Here is a 13,074-nt window from a genome sequence, read left to right as displayed (position 1 = left end):
ATTTTACGAGAAACACGATTGTATGCTTAATTTACCTAAACCAAATTTACTTTAGTATACTATACTTATGACTTCTTCAGATTCACAAGGAGGATATGTTCCTGATTCTTTATAAACATTGGCGCCGCCAGAAATTTTTGTGTGGGGAACCAGTCCTTGAATAGTACAAATAATAATGATTATAATTATTTGTAGTAGGGTTATGATTATTATTATACAACAATAAATATAAATTTTAAAATAAACCAATTTCACTCATAATATATTTTTTTTATATCCTTGGGGAGACTTTTGTACTCGATCGACCAGAGTGAATATCGAATGTTTCACACAGTTAGTGTACTGAAATTTACACACACCTTCAATAAAACTTTTAGAGAGAAATTTTAGTCATAAAATTTGTGTTGATTGACCTCCCACATAAAACTAATTTGTGGAATTTTGAAAACTGTGGGACCATTTATTCTTGTGATAAAATGGATGAAAATGAAAACATAACCTTGTTTCTGTATTTTACACTATTTTTTTTTTATCCAACGCGGTTTTTACTTTGGTTATTCTTTTCGAATACTAACTAACTGAACTTCGTTTCTGTTATTAACAAGAGAAATAAAATTTCTGCTGTTTGTAACTTGAAAGATTACGATTATACACACACACGCTACAAGTTATGTTTATACTATATATTTCGAGACGAGAACGAGACACAATTTGCGACAAGAGAGTGTAAATCTGTAAGTCTCGTCTCGTCTCTATATCGCTTATTTAAGATATCAGAGTAGTTTCAATCGATATTTTATTTATTTTTATTAATTGAAGTTTTTACACGATTCGAGTGACAATCGCTAAAATTTAAATCGGGAGCCGGAAGGAGCACTTATTCTCATGCTCATTGTTGTTAGTTTATGTCTCGAACGGACGGTCACCCTCTTAGGACGAAAAAATATTTAAATGGAATAAAGAAGCTCTGAACAAGCTGTACATGCGCGATAACCAACTCCTCTTGAATTAAGAAATCGTTTATTTCATGTTTATAGGTATACCTACCAAAACGTTCTACAATGTATTGGACGACGCTGCTCCACAAGCGGCCAACGTTTATTTGGACGAGGCTGCTCCACAAGTGTCCAACGTTTATTTGTACAAGCAGTTCTCTGACGTCATTGTTGGATGTTAGTCTAGGAAGAGTTTTTTTTATCATTTTTTCGTCGAACCACGGATGTCTTTCGTCACGATGGAATTTTCCAGGTATTTTTTATCACCCCCTCTTCAACCTTCAGATATAAAGTTCTTGTTAGAGACCAGATTTCTCTTCAACGCCACCACCGTTGCTTGTTCAGGATAGACAAAACTCGGTATTCTTTGTGGATTTGTTCATATGTTTCTGTGTAAATATGTACTAGATTCCACTAGATTTGGAACTTTTGTAATGTAATGTTCGACGTTATCCACCCCACCACCCGTTAATAAAATTCAAATCGATGATTCTTTCGGTTGAAAATTTACCCTTACAATCCCTCAAATTGAAAATTCTTAATAAGTACCCGGTGTTTGATGTGCTTGAATGTCACGTTATCATCATCATTACTGTTTTAAGGTAACTGGCGTTAATTTTCGTTACATTTCACGTTGCTGCTGCTGCTTCTTGAATTGGTACCGCGACATTGATTCGCCTTGCAAATAAATTGTGACTCATTTCAAATGTTTAAATTTCAAGCACATACCACCATATCATTTGCAAAGTGAAGAATTTTACCGTCATTTACCTCAGCGATGTTGTTTATTTTTCTATACAAATTATAGATGTAGTTGTACTGTTAATTTTAAGTTCATTGTTTATATTTCCACTTTCTGCTCTTCTTTGGTCCCAATAAGCATATTAATCGATTTTTCAAGTCTTGTTTTAAGGCAATTAGATATTATTTAACTCATTGTTGAGATAGAAAATGTTGCTTTCAACCTCTGCACGTTTAGTCGAAAAATATAGTTGGGTATCATCTGCATGAAAGTGTGTCGTGAATTTTTTTTAACCTTTATGTAATAAGTTTGCGAAGCAAAGGGCGGAGAGGAGTGGTCCTAAAATTGATCCCTGTGAAGCGTGTGTGTTTCACATGTAATTGTAATAATAACAACGTTTATAATCAATAGGTTAATAAGATTAAAATAAATATAATATTAAAATACGTATTTAATTATTGCATGAACAGATATAGAGAAGCATGTATTCTTATCTGGCTTATGTGTAGTTCAGATCACCAACATTTTTAAAGTTGTTAGGTCCAACTGATGAAAAGCAAAATCTATGGTCATTATTTTTATATGTATTATTATTACTATTGATACACATACATTTTCACATGCACTGTGAACGTAAAGCTGTACTATTCACAATCTAATCCTGTTCTGCGGAAATAGATCAACTTCGTTTTAATGTTGTACTTGGTTAATCTTTCGGGGGAGTCTTTGCTTCGGAAACCCTTTATTATTACACAAGTTACATTGTTAACTTGCTACTCTTCCTCCAAAGATGTTGGATTAATTTGTCAAAATATGTATCCATCATAGATGTAAGATGAAGAAACAAGGGGTTTTCCACCCAGACAATTTTCAGGTTGAGTCCTGGTGAACTTCCTGCCAGATGTCGAGGCATTCCGAATATTTAGGACAAGGGCGCTATTGCCGGGGGTGTAGCATGGCCAGTGAGAGAGAAAGTAGGCCGTTGACCCCGGTTGAAATTGATCGCCTTTGGCCTTCATTTTGTTTTGGATGTTGCTCTTCTTGTTTCCGGGCCCTTGGCGGTGTGGAAAGTAGCAATGAACAGCAAGCAGACTTGAGCATCGTCATAAGATGAAAGACACTACGTGATGCTCAGCCTCTGTTGCTTGCGCGAGTGCAGAACATGTAATATGGCTAAGCTTGCAGCATGGGGAAGTTAGGGAAGATGAAGATGTTGATGGATGTAATAGCCCAGGGTGCGAGATCCTGGGGGCACAGGAGGGATTACCCCCACCACCAACAAAAAAATTCCGGGCGGGGGAGAGTTTTTCTTATAAGAACGAAGATAAGCAATTAGTTTTAACTTCAAATATACTTTACTGAGAAATTATCAAAAACACATAGAAAGAACAAATGATATTGCATATCTCTGTGTGTGTTTGTGAGTGTTTCATTCTCTCTCTCTTTCAAGATCAGATCTTTACCAGTAATAAATTTTGGATAATTAAAGTTATACAACAACGCAAGACATAAATATGAAATGTAATTGATGTATATGAATAAAAAGCAAAAATTAAAGAAAAACCTAAAACATAATAATACAATTTCAACGATTTTGCAATTTATAGGCGTTTTGAACCAGTTGGTAAAGGAATTAGTTGCCAATTTATAAATATCTGATACATATAAAAGTAACAAATGACTGTATTTAATAACATGTATTTAAATATTTAGTCATTTGCTTTTATATGTAACAACATAATTAAGATATTCCCCCCTCCCCGCCAGTCTTCACCGATTTCGCATTTCGCAATGACGTGGTCAGGATTTTCGAAAGGGGGAATGAACGAAAATAGTCACTGCTATATTTACCACCCTTTCCAGAATTTGACTTGCTTTTGTTGCAGGAACGTAGGACCCCACCCCCAACCAGCCCACGCAATGAAAATGTTGAACATGTATTGAAAAATGGTTTGAAAATGGATACCCTAGCTTGTCAGGCAGAAAATTTCACAGTGGCTCGGATCAGGGTTGGCATTTTTGGGTTTTGTTGTTGTTTTTTTAGATAAAACCCAATTAAACCCGGGCAAAACTGGGTTTTATTGGGGGTTTTCATGTTATGTTTATAAATATATATATTTTAAAAATGAAATACATTTTTCCCTGATAGTAATTTATTGGAACATTCAATTTGTATTGTTTTAGTTTATTGAATGAAAAACTATGAAGGTCTCACATCTTGAAATGATTAAACTAAGAACGTACATAATCCGTGCCGCAACAGACCATTGAGGGCCCAGACCTACCTACCGACTGCCGGTCGCAATTCCACCGGATCCTACTCTGAGGTGGGACATCATACAACCAATTACGGGGTGACGTGTGGTCAGCACGACGAACCACCAGTCGTCGTTATAGGTTTTCATGACCGGGTTGCGCTACTTATTCGTAGTTCCCCAATTTAATCATGACGATGAGTGTTCACCAGTCTCATACACAGACCGAAATCATCTCAGGAGAAAAGCTGTTACGTTTCCCCATGAGGAGACTCAAACCTGCACGCGTCCCATAGCCGGAACCCCAACCATGACCGCACAGCCACAGTGCGGGACAAATGATTAAATTATCTTAAATACTACGTTCTGAAAAATTTGACCAAAAGTTTGGTACTACTTTTGCTGGATGGCGTAACAGTTAATATATCTATGATCAGTTCCCAGCGTTGCGCATTGCAATACTATACTAATACTTGATAGCTGTGTTGGTTTAGTTAACCTCTGTGGCAGAGGGGTTAGCACAGCATGCTGCAAAGCCAGGGGTCCCGGGTTTGAATCCTGGTTCAGACGTGGATGTTTCTGTTTGTTCCAATGATAATACAGAGAAAATACAGAAAATTATTATGTAAAAAAAGAGTAGATAGGCTGGCTGACTGCCATGCAGAAGCCTCGGGTTGGAATCTTGGGGTGGGTTATCTAAGGTCGGAATTTTTCCGGTCTTGTCCCTGCAAAGCAGCTGTGGAACTCACCCAGCCTCAAATCAATAGGTCATGGGGGGTTTTAAGGCAGCCCGAGTTTGCTTGTAATCACATCACCTCCAAAATGGCCGAGATCAAAAATATGTCGGGCCTTACTCCCATATCCCCTGAATGTGCCTTCATGGCGCGGTGCTATTTCAGGGTGGCCACTCTAGGAACATGATAAAATTCAAGTATAATTCCAAGTTTTCAAGGTGAACTTTCCAAAAATTCAAGAAGTTTTCTCTATTTCAACCTTACGTATTACCGCTTCTCACCACCCACACACACACAAATATATTAACAATATAAAGGGTCTGTGTAATCCCAATGTATCCAAAAATTCTAAATCAATTCAAATAAACGGCACATATGTATATTTCAAATATTAAATTTAAGGCACGGAGTTTACATTTCGATTTCACATATTCAGACTCAAAATACATCTACAAACACACGTTACTAATGTTACGAGATATACTAATGTACGAAAAATTGTTAATTGTTAAGAAGTTAAAGCTGAAATTTACTTATTCAACTTCAGGATATATTATCTTGCAATAATCTTGCATCTATCAGATAGATTGTTCTACAAATGACACTAAGAAAGTAAACGGATCAAGAGAATTTAATTTTTGACGTAGCTTTCTTTTCCTTCCTCGATAAAAATAAAATTGATCGGTTAAAAACTTGCCTCAGAGCATTTATAAATTCAATGGGATATGGTTTGATTGATTGAGTCGGTGCTTTAAGTCTACTTTATGCACAGAAAGGCTAATTAGGACGAACTACAGTTAAAAGTGGGATCCGAACCACTATGTGCATCCACCGGGTATCGAACTCGGGACCCCTTGATTACAAGGCGACGATGCTACCACTACGCCATCGGGGATGCCCTCAATGGGATATGGAATTAATAAATGTTGCCATTTTTCACGTCTACGGAGAAAAATTCACGAAGAATTCATGCAGAATTTCCGGAGCCAATTATTCACACATAATTCCAAAAATTCCCGGTGAGTAGCCACCCTGGATATGCACAAGGAACTTTACCTTTACCTACTATACCTTGGCTAAGCTTTTATTTTACAAGTTTTCTCAAAATATTGACAATTCTAGAACCTTACAATTATTTAAAGCAATAATTTACAACACTTTCTGAAAACCCCCACTATTTTGAGTGGGTTTTTCGGTGGGTTATTTCAAGGTGGGTTTTTCTGAAAAAACCCGCATGGGGAAAACTGGGCTGGCCCACCCGAGCCAACCTTGGCTTGGATACAACGTTCAAACTGTATGTCCAGTCGCGATGAACGTATCTGAGCATTATATTTGACTTCAGAAGAACTTGGACCAATGTCTCAAACGAGACCGAGATTCTCAGGTTTTACAGAAGTTGTCTCGTTTTCTCGTCTACATTTTTAAAAAGCCGTTTCAATCTCTCTCTTGGTGCCATCCGCAGAACCGGTAACCAATGGTTTCGCAAGGCGTTAAACGTTGCAAGCTAGCAGCGAAGAGGAAGGGGGTGACTGCACAATTCAAGATTTCAGGATAGTTAGCATATATGGTCTGCCAAGTGTCTGGTCTGATTTGATTATCATAATATAAATGTGTCAGCAAATTGATACAGGCAAATAGGCCCACAGTAACAAAAATTAATTGGAATCGGCAAGTTTAAATTAAAATGCCTTGACCGTCACGAATTTTTGTGGAGTTGAACCCATAAAAGATGCAGTAGAACACTCAGGGCACATGCGGATAAATTCACTACAGTACAGAGCTTCGCAGGGGATTATACTCACTGCGGGGCCAGGCGTCAGAGCCTTGTTGGCCTGCAAGAATACATTTTCCATTTACATGGAAGAGAGGTGCCTTCCAAAAGGTCATTCCTTACACCCCAAGTATTTTGCCATTTTGTAATAATGGCAGTATTTTCTTAATGCAATGCCGCTCTCCCCCCTTACCTTTTCCAGGGTAAACCAAAGCTTGTTTTTTTGTGGTTCATCATTTTCTGGAGATCACTGGCGTGTCATTATCCTTCACAGTTAGCGTTAAGTTCAATTTATCGGTTTAATTCAAGGTTTTTCCTGACCTTTTAAGAAATACAATTTTCACGAAATTTGTTCGGACAAAGACGACGACTCGGATGGGGCCACCCAACTTCCGATAAAGAAATCAGTGCGTTACAAAGTTGTTAGGAGGTTCGTACTATTGTGATAACTGTATTCATAAAATATTAATTTTGCCAGAAGAACATTTATGATTTTCGTGTTATTTTGCATAAAATGCGCGTAAAAAAGGTGGCTACATTTAAAAGAAACACAAAAATCACGTAATATACAAGTACTAAATTTACATTAACGACTCGCTTTATGAAAATAATATTACTTTATATATTATATTATTATTGCTTATGTAATCTTGGACTGCAGCGTATCACTCTTGTTAAAGCGTGTTTAGTATCTAAAGTTGATTCATCTGCATTGATCTTGAGGATTTCTCCGGAGAAATGGAGCGTATACTTTAACCATGAAAACTGTAGAAAATTAGCAATATTTGAATTTTCCCGGTCTTTTGAGAAAATTCCATGTGAGGAGGAGGGTCGTAATGAAGCTTTTTTTGGCCTCCGAGGCTTCCTTCATGGCAATAATTTATGTCTGAGAGTGAGTCAGTGGGATTGGGACTTTATACATATGTTGGATGACTGTTGAGCACCAGTTTCCAGTAAGCACATGGTCGTAGGCATGGGCTCTACCCTGTCCCGTTCCGTATACTTCTATGCTCATATCAGCCCAGCTTTCGGTATGTTCCAGAGCTTGAGTGCCTAATAAGGGAAAATAATAACAAATCTGTCGATGTCCATCAATTTTAGTGTTTTCGGCGGTTTTTTCTGCCTTTTTTGAGAGTTTTTCGTGATTATCGACTCTTATCCTCGTTGTAAACCCTTATTTTCCCTTGCTTTCCAAATAACGATGTGACCACGGATAGTGTCAATAATATAGGACCCTGAAAGTATCATATTGGAGATATAACAAATTATTATGAAATATATTTTGGTAACACCCAGTCAGTAATTAATTTGAAAATTCTTTAATGGTATAATTATGAAACATTTTATTTTTCTAGGCACGGGGAATTTATTCGTAAAATAAAATATAATAATAGGCGAACTATTGGGTGGGCTCGAACCCAGCAGGTCCGTATAAGTTGGCGCCACTGTTTGTCCGTTCACCACTTCCAGATCTCCACCATTCCACCTCATCATCGCCATTAGTCAAAACTACCTCAACAGTGATGTAAAATAAAAGAAATAGATCCAACCAGTCAGAGCTTACTTTCCACAAATAAATTTGATTGATTTTCTTTATTTTACTTCGCTTTTTGTGACACTTTTGGCTAATTTGCGAAGATGGGGATGATATGATGAGTGGAATCTCACGAACATCCATGCCCATGCCGGGATTAGAACCCGGGACCCCTGACGTCGTACGAGGGTCACTATTTATATTTTGAGCCTAACAATGAAAAAACAGGAATTTGGCATTGAAAACTGCTTTATTGTTTTTCGAAGTATTCTCCTTTATGGTCAATACACTTTTGCATTCGTTCGAACCATTTGTCAAAGCAGTTTTTCCAATCTTCTTGAGACACCTCCATAATATGGTTTTTGAACGCATCAACGGCGTCTTCCGCCGACGAAAATCGTTGTCCACGCACTTTATTCTTGACATTCAGGAACAAGAAGAAGTCGTTGGGTGCCAAATCAGGACTGTACGGCGGATGACCCATCAATTCGATTTTTTGACTGTTCATAAAGTCGGTTGTTAGACGAGATGTGTGACAGCTGGTATTGTCTTGATGAAGAATGATCCGACGGCGTTTGTTTGTTTTCCGTATTTGACCGAAGACCTCTGGCAAACAAATTGTTGTGTACCATTCAGAGTTGACCGTTCTACGTTCCTCTAAAGGCACAGTTGCCACATGACCAGTTTTCCCGAAAAAACAGGCGACCGTTTGTTTCGATGTGCTTCGAGCGCGAACAACTTTTGTTGGATTGGGTTCATCTTGAAACACCCATACAGTCGACTGCCGTTTACGTTCCGGCTCATATGCATATATCCATGATTCGTCACCTGTTACAATCTTATATACGTCTTTTGAAGCACCACGATTGTATTTATTGAGCATTTGTTTGCACCAATTGACGCGAGCGTCTTTTGGAGTTTTTGTCCAACTGTGTGGGATCCAACGAGAACATACCTTTCTCACAGCTAAATGATCATGTAATATTTTATATGTGCTGGTGGAACTAATGCCTATGGTTGCCTCAATCTCACAGTATGTCACATGACGATCTTGCAGTATTAGGTTTTGCACAGCATCAATGTTTTCTTGAACGACAACTGATTTTGGACGACCTTCGCGAATCTCGTCGGTGAGCGAATGGCGGCCACGATTAAATTCGTTATACCAGCGTTTCACAGTGGCAAAGGATGGGGCTTCATCGCCAAATGTGGAAGTAAGTTGATCGATGCACTCTTGTCTTGATAATCCACGTCGAAAATCGTAAAACATCATCGCACGAAAATGTTCACGAGTTTTTATTTTATTGTTGTCGCGCAATCTGCAAGGCAACATAAACAACACAAATGAAGCTATTGACAAAACATTTGAAGTACGTTATGGTCAAAAATGCCAGACGATTCCGTGCAAACGTCAAATCGCGCCTAACTTCAATCAGTGTTGCCAAGGCTCAAAATATAAATAGTGACCCTCGTAGCGCTAGCCTCTCCGCCACGGGGACCGTCTACACAAATGGAGTTTCTCCCGTTCATAACACTTCGAAACTTTAGGTAGTCATTTAAGTTCTGCAATGTGTCATGTTTGGATCAAGAGAGCTAATCCCGTGAATCGGAATGTTTTCTGTGAAACTCTGAAATATATTTTTTTGTATGTTATTTGTATTTTTGTCATTTAGCGTCGCTTTTCTGCGTGTTTTAGCTGATAGCGATAATGAGGATGAGTGATTTATAAAGGGCGTTCACAAGGAACACGCATGTCCAGAACGGGATTCGAACCCGGAAACTTCGATGGCGAGATCGAAAGTCGAGAAATAAAGAAAGGGACATAACAAATTATCCATGTTTTTCCCGGTTGCAATGTAGACATAATTAATAAGGTCGTAATAATTTCTCGAGTAGCTGCATGAAGAGACTGGAAGAAGGTGTTACTTGTTTCTATATAGATTATTTTAATTATACGATATATACTCATGTCTCGCCGGCCTCCGTCGCGGAGTCGTTAGCACATCACGCTACGACGCCAGGGGTCCCGAGTTCAAATCCTGGCCTGGGCATGGATATTTGTGAGTGTCCATTCATCAATTTAAGCATATCGTCACTCATCCCCATCTTCGCAAATTAGCCAAAGTGGCACAAAAGGCGAAGTAAAATAAATCAAATCAAATCATGTCCGGGTTAATGTATGTGGGGGTCCAGGGCTGACATCTAGATGCCCCATCCCCCTTAGACAGTTTATGTAATTGTTATAATTTTTAGGCCAAGTGGTATCAGTTTTTAGTTATATATATTTTTTATATGTTTGCCATATTCCACGTATCTCTTTTTTTTTTCATTATTGCCCTTTTCAAAGCATTATCCCCCAGTGGTGGAGGTCGCTTTGCAGATTGAGGCCCAGGGCTGCAATCTTCCCTAAATCCTGGATTATCATATCCCGCATAATTTTTCACCTCTCATAAAGCCACCGCTCTGGCTACAACCTACTAAACCTGTTGTTTGCTTCCAATCACAAAACTGTACATTAGGTCAACTATTTTTTTCAAGAACTCCTGTAATTCCTTTTCTTTTCCAATTACAGAGTTAAGGAAGTTGAAATAAAGAGTATAAATTAATTTGTTTCGTACAGCAAGCGACGATTGGAAAATGCACAAAGGTGGAGCATCGAAAATAAATTAAACTTTAATGTCACAAAATGTTTTGCAATAACTTTTTCCAGGCAAATCAAACCCAATATTTATCAGTATACAATGAATAATCGTGCATTACAAAGAGTAAATCAGATAAATGACTTAGGAGTTACATTAAATAATAAATTATCTTTTGAAACACACATTGATCAGATTTGTAATGATGCTTACAGAATGTTAGGGTTCCTAATTAGAAGTTCAAAAGACATGCATAATGAAAGAGCTCTGACGCCTGTTTAATTGCCTTGTTCGAACCAAATTAGAATATGCAAGTGTAGTCTGGTCACCTTACACACAATGTAATAGCAAAAAGATAGAAATAATTCAGAAGAAATTTGTTCGTTACTTATATTGCAAAAAACACAAAAGATCATCTTTTCAGGATCAGGTATCATATAAACAACTACTCAGAGAATTCAATGTTACACCTCTGTACGAAAGGAGAGTAGTATCACATCAATTATTTTTATATAAGTTAGTCAACGGGCTGGTCGACAGTCCAAGTCTCCTCCAAATATTAAACTTTAATGCTAAGAAGGACATGTTGCGGTTCAGGCAGCCTTTTTATTACAGTAAATCCAACTCAACAGAACACCAAAATTCGCCTATTCTAAGACTATGTATTAAACATAATGAAATAGTCAGAAACGGTGGAGACTTGGATTTCGCTATGCCATTCATGCAATTCCTGTCCGTCCTTCGAAGAATATCATGAAAATAATTATAGATGTTTTCTGTGTACATGGGTATGTTTGTAAATACAATTATGCCTGTATGTGTGTATATTTGTTTATATGAGTATTTACATGTGTATAGTTATAAATGCCTCAGTCTGTACGAGTATATACCTAGTCTTACCATAAATACTGTCCCAAAGTTGTAAGTAAATAGACACAAAATGGTGAGAGATATTGTAATATCAGAATAACATGAGGTGCATGGATGCATTATGAACCAAAATCGCAAATAATTATTCGAAATGGCCACCTTTAGCACTGACACACTTCTGAAGTCTTCGTGACCACTCATCAATGGAATTACGCAACACATCAAGTGGAAACTCCGCAGCTGCCTTCTGAAGAGACCGCTTTAAACTGTCAATATTGGGATGTCTCTTCTTGCAAGCCATCTCCTGAAGCTTGGACCACAATTTGTAGTCCAAAGGGTTTAAGTCTGGACTGGCAGAGGGTCAATCTGACGTGGAAATGAAGTCAGGAACATTTGCCTCCAACCACTGCTGGGTGGTGCGTGCTTTGTGTGCTGGGGCTGAGTCCTGCTGGAAGCTCCAGTTCTCTCCATGGAAGATGGTGTCGGTAAGATTCTTGCATAGTTTCTCAAGCACTGTCTGCTGGTACACTTTGGCTGATGTTTTTACCCCTTTTTCACAGAAATGGAGCGTGCCCTCATAGCAAATGTTCCAGGCTTCATTTCCACTTCAGATTGGCCTTCTGCAAGTCCGGACCTATACCTTTTGGACTACAAATTGTGGTCCAAGCTTCAGGAGATGGCTTGGAAGAAGAGACATCCCAATATTGAAAGTTTAAAGCGGTCGGTCTCTTCTGAAGGCAGTTGCTCATTTTCCAGTCAATGTGTTGCGTAATTCAATTGATGCGTGGCCACGAAGACTTAAGAAGTGTGTGAGTGCTAAAGGTGGCCATTTCGAATAATTATTTGTGATTTTGGTTCATAATGCATCCATGCACCTAATGTTATTCTGATATTACAATATCTCTCACCATTATGTGTCTATTTACTTACAACTTTGGGACAGTATTTATGGTAAGACTAGGTAGATATGTATCTTGTTCTACCTCAGTGAATATCATTTTTGGATTTATGTTCTCTAGAATACTTGTGCTGGTGTTCTTTATGAAACGATTATTGTAGGTTTGCTCTCCTTCTTCTTCTTTTGTTTTGTATTGTTGGAATTATAATTTTTTAATTGTTTAAAAAATATATATATATGTAAGCCTATTGTAATTGGAGCGAAAGCTCTGTTATAGGTGAAATAAATAAATAAATCAATCTAGGGGGGCATTGTGCAAAAAGAGTGTGTGTGGGGGGGGGCAAAGACAGCTTACTTTCCCTTGGTGCATAAGGTTTAGCATTGTGCGGGGGCAAAAGTGGCAAAAAGTGGGGGGCAACTGCCTATTTATTAAAATATTCACATTTTCCCAAAGAGTAAATATTTATTGGGTTTGTTCCTGCGTGATATTACATAAAAACAAGAGCCAATAAGCGAAAAAAGTAAACTAGTAAAGTACTCCCCTGTGCTGTGCACTACGCCATGAAGGCGTATAGGGGGTGTGGAGTTAGGGTACCACACTTTCTTAATCACGGCCGAAGGTGGGGTGATGTGATC

At 38.1% G+C, this 13,074-nt stretch overlaps 1 protein-coding gene across 1 annotated transcript in view; it reads left to right on the top strand.

Annotated features, from left to right (window-relative positions):
* The window catches only part of LOC145998870 (uncharacterized), a 140,901-nt gene that overhangs the window by 87,865 nt on the left and 39,962 nt on the right, over positions 1 to 13,074 (top strand). The gene's annotated exons all lie outside the window — the stretch shown is intronic.

Source organism: Lepisma saccharinum, chromosome 14 (genome assembly GCF_977018435.1).
Source record: "Lepisma saccharinum chromosome 14, izLepSacc3.1, whole genome shotgun sequence".
Classification (NCBI taxonomy): Eukaryota; Metazoa; Arthropoda; class Insecta; order Zygentoma; family Lepismatidae; genus Lepisma; species Lepisma saccharinum.
The sequence above is the reverse complement of the archived record's forward strand: the minus strand, read 5'-3'. Positions and strand labels throughout refer to the sequence as shown.